The sequence below is a fragment of the Palaemon carinicauda genome, chromosome 10, assembly GCF_036898095.1.
Source record: "Palaemon carinicauda isolate YSFRI2023 chromosome 10, ASM3689809v2, whole genome shotgun sequence".
In the NCBI taxonomy this organism is placed as follows: domain Eukaryota; kingdom Metazoa; phylum Arthropoda; class Malacostraca; order Decapoda; family Palaemonidae; genus Palaemon; species Palaemon carinicauda.
The window spans coordinates 29,116,906-29,121,905 of record NC_090734.1 but is presented as its reverse complement, the minus strand read 5'-3'; positions in this window follow the sequence as shown (position 1 = coordinate 29,121,905).

The window sequence follows — 5,000 nt, the reverse complement described above, 5'->3', positions numbered from 1 at the left end:
TGTCATATACAAACTATAAAAAGACTCATGGCAGCCTAGTCAACATAAAAACATTTGCTACCAGTTTGAACTTTTTAAGTTCTACTGATTCAACTACCCGATTAGGTTCATCATTCCTCATCTTGGTCACAGCTGGAATAAAGCTCCCAGAATACTGTGTAGTATTGAGCTTTATGATGGAGAAGGCCTGACTATTAGAACTAACTACATACCTGGTATTACGAACCATATGGAATGTTCGGGAAGAACTAAATGTAATGGATGGTCAAAATTATGAAATATCTTATGACACATGCATACTGAACTAATAGGATGTCGGTGCGAGAAATCAATATCTAGATCAGGATTAAGAAATTTGATAAATCGTGAGTTACTGTCCAATAAATTAAGATAAGAGTCAGCAGCAAAAGACCATGCAGGAGAACAATACTCGAAAGGAGGTCAAATTAAAGAATTAAGACACCACTTCAGAACAGATTTATCACCACAAATCTTGAATGACTTTTCCATTAAGCCAGTTTTTTCCAATTGAAGAAGACACAGACCTAATGTATTTCTCAAATGTAAATTTTCTGTCGAAAATCTCACCTAAAATTTCAAAAGATTCATACAGAGTTCAAGAAACATTATTAATGCTGAGATCGCGATGTTAAGCCATTGTCCTTGACCTACTTAAAATCCTACTTTGAGTTTAATTAGGATAAAAACTGCATACCCCATAATTTGCACCATGCACTAATTATAGCTAGATCTCTTTTAATTGATTTAGCAATCCCAGATCTACATTCTGGAGAAGGAATTAGTGCAGAGAGAGTAGCATATTCTACGTATGCAACATGCTTGTTTGTTTTATAGACCATACTATATGTCATGTGTATATAGCATAAAAAGTAATGGGCCAAGAACCTTTCCCAGATGATCACCAGGTATCACATTCCTTTACTCACTATGGTGCCCATCAGCAACAACACTCAGCAATCTATTACTTAAACGTTCAATAATGATGCTAAGAAATGACCCACCCACTCCAAACAGTTTGGGTTTGAAAACAAGGGCTTCTTGAATAACACAGTCAAAGGCAGCACTAAAAACAAGGCGAATCATACAAACTTCCTGACCACAACCAAGGGATTTCAGTACAGCATTGGAGATTGTCAGAAGGGCATCGCTTGCTCCAAGGCTTTTACGAAAACCAAATTCAAAAATAGGGAACAGATGATAACTTTCAGCAAACCTATTAACACGTTTTTCAAAAATACGTTCAAAAACTTTAGATATTATGGGAGTTATGGAAATTGGGTGGTAAGCAGTAGGGCTTAAGCTACCATAAACATATTTACATTATGGATTTACACTACCAACTCTCTATATGCTAAAAGCTCCTCTTCTTTCCCACTTGCGCAACGTAACAGATAACTTTGGAGCTAAGTAATCTGCAGTCTTTATAAAAAAAGAAAAATACCATTTGGATCTACACCTTAAAAAGCGTCAAGGTCCAAAAAGAGAGCTTTAATTTCACGAGATCGAAAAGCTAAAGCAGTTAGTTTAACCTTAGGAAAACAGGAATAACCAAGTTCTAGTTTCTCATTACTCTACTTGCTGTCAAACACATATGTCAAAAGGATTGTCTTTCCCTTTGGACAGTGAGTGATCGGGACATTCGGATTAAGTAAAGGAGTAACTGCTGCATATACACCAATGAGTGCATATTTAAGGGTAGTCCACCACTTGTGCTCTTGGCCTGTACCAGAAAGGGTTTCTTCTATGCTTAAATTGTATTTTTTTGTTTTTCAGTTAAAGCATAAACTCCCTGAGCAAAAGCTCTAAGCTGAGTATAGTTATTCCAGGTCAAATCTGATCTGTTACCCTTCCGAAGAGGATAGGCCTCTGCTTCTCCAAATAAGCACGTCTACAATCATCATTGATCCATGGTTTATCCTACACTCGCTATCCTAGTACACGAGAAGGGAAACCGGTATCAATCAGGTTGACGGATATCACATTCAAAGGGACACCTGGATTAACACTACTATACAATTGTAATCAATTCAAGCCCAAAAGATCATGCAAAATCCCATGCCAGTCTGTTTGATATTTCATATAAATCTTACATGGGTAAGATACATCTGTGACAGACTGATTAGTTTTCAATACTAATGAAATCAAGGCATGATCAGATGTCCCAACTGCAAAACCAACCTTACTTGTTATAACGCCAGGTTAATTGATGTATACAAGGTCCAAACAGTTGCCAGACCTTTGAATAGCCTCACTTATGATTTGCTCACAGCCTGATACAGGGGAAAAGTCTAAAGCTCTTAAGCATTGGTGATTGGTAGGAGAAACAGAATTTAACCAATCACTATGGTGATCATTGAAATCCCCAACAAAGACAAAAGAGGCCTTTCTATTATCTTCTTGTATATTAGCTATAAGAGTAAGAAGACAATTGAAGAGAGAATCATCCATGAAAAGATTCCGGTAGATTGAACACAAATAGAAGTTGTTATGCCTGTTACAATTTCGTATTACATAGATTTCATGACATCCACATTCATAGCAGGACTTATGAGAAGCAGGATACTCAGTCTTAATATACACCCCCATTCCCCTAGCCCTAGGGATGGCATCACGATTCAATATTATTAGCTTCTTCAAACCAGTTATAAGGAGCTCAGATGAGTGCCTCATATTAGAAACCAAAGTTTCCGAGCACGAAAGAATATCATACTGTCTGGACGCAACTGCCTTGCTCTTGTCACAAATGCTAAACACGCTCTCGAAATATTGAAACAGATTTGTCACATATCATCTCTTTTGTCTAAAACTATGCTGGCTTTCTATCAAAAGAATGATTTCTCTATATGAAATAATATTGAACCTACTATAATTGATTAGGAAATACAGCAAGGCACTGAAGTTAGAGATACAGGTCTGTAGATGCAATTTTCTTTTGGTAAAATCTGGTATATTGGAAAAACATTGCCTATGTTCCATCGTGTTTGTACCTTTATTCTCGTTGTCTGTCATTCGGGAGATTTTGTAAAATTGTAGGTTCATATCTTTTTTAGTTTACAAGTCTCTCTTCGATGAATATCATCTCGTAAGTGGTGCCTTACACTTACTGAGGTCTTTATTTTCTTTATGATATATTCCATTCTAGTGGTGAGTGTGTTTAATGTCAGCGACCCTTCTTATTTGCTAGCTGATTCGAGAAGAGTTGTTGATTCCTCCCTAGTTAATACGGTTGTGAAATATGCATTAATTGGTTCAGCTTTTTCCCGATAACTTTTATAAGATTACTCTCCGAGTCTATTAATGGGGATTTATTTTTTTTCAATAGTCTTTCTAGTGTTAACATATATATGTAAAAAAAAGATCTTCAGGGGTTTCTTTCCTAGCTGAAGCCACTATTTTCTCTTCATTGATATTGTGATTTCTAACCAATTTATTCACATTTCTGCTTAAATTTTTGTGCTCGGAATTTTCATGAGTTGAAGGCTGTAAATCGATTTATTTATGTTTCCTGTCTCTGCTTCTTATTGCATTGGCTATTTGTCTGTTGAACCATTTGGATGGTAGAGTTCCATCAGTAAAACATGTCTATTCATTAGAATTCTTTTTACTTTTTTACATTCTATATTTCTACAAAGGGAACCCATTGTTTATTTAAATTCTATGTTTCTCAGCATTCTAAATTATTTGAGTATTCCTTCAGTTGTATCCAGTTACTTAGTCTATAGTGTATCATTTTATGATTTCGATTTCTTTTAGATAAGGAATATTAACCTGAAATCTAACTATTCTCTGATCACCTTTGCCGATATTTCGCCTACTGAGGCAGTATAATATATTTTCCTCTGTTTTTATTATCTAATATGTCGCTTTTCCCTAGCTGGTCTATTGAAGCACTGATGGAGGAATTCATTGTTGATATATCCCAGTAGCCTCTGCCCCCTATGTATGATGTAGAATTCTAAGTGTTCCATTTTACTGCTGCAATGAAGCCTCCTATTGGGAAAGCTATCTTATTATTCACTTAATGTCCAGGTTGTCTGTCCAGCTCTTCGTCTAGTTCTTGGGATTGATGTGGTGGACTCTATATCAATGGTATACAGACTTTTTTTCCATGGGTGTTAATATTTGTCCCTTTTACTTCATATTCAGTTTTTAATTCAATTTCTATTGGCGTTAGGTGATTTTTAACAAAGAGCATTACCCCTCCACCTTTTCTGTTAAGGTAAAAAAAAAGTGAAACCTATAATTTCCTGTTATCTGATAAAATCCTTTGTTATATTTCTGAATCCCGATCTCGTTCATTCCCATGACATCCAGTTCCTCACTAGCTATAATTGCCCTGGATTTACACCCTCCCCCCCCCCCCCCCCTTTTTAAGTGACAACATTGAATTTTGCTACTATAAGGAAATTTACTATCTTTTTTTTTCTTGTTCTTGTTTCACTTTTTTATTGGTGTTTTAGTTTTACTTACATCTGCTTTATGTAATTTCCAAGTGTCAAGCTTTTCCTTTGTCTACTGTGTTCCATAGCTTATTGTACAGGTTAAGATCAAGTTGGTATGCGTATGCTCTCCTGACTTCGTTGCTAAAGTGAACTCATCTCCTTGGTATAATATCTCTCGCTTTAGAAAGTGTTACAATGATCTGTAAATTTAACTTTCTTTTTCTGGTATGTGAACATAATCAGTGCCATTTATTTTCTTGGTTCCTGGTGTTATTTTTCATTTTTTTTTAATTTCCTCTTCCTGTTGGCAGAACAGGCATTCACTATTACAGTGCAGAATTGTAGTGGCCATTTTTGGAAGTCGAGAAATCATTTGGTTATCTGGCGCCTTGGACATATGTGTTTACCTTAATTTATGCACTCGTCCTTAATTCTTCTGTAGCATTGTCGAATGTGTATCTATTTGTAAATATCAGGAAATAACTTTCATACTTATTTACACACATTCCCCATAAAATGGAAATATAAAATTTTATA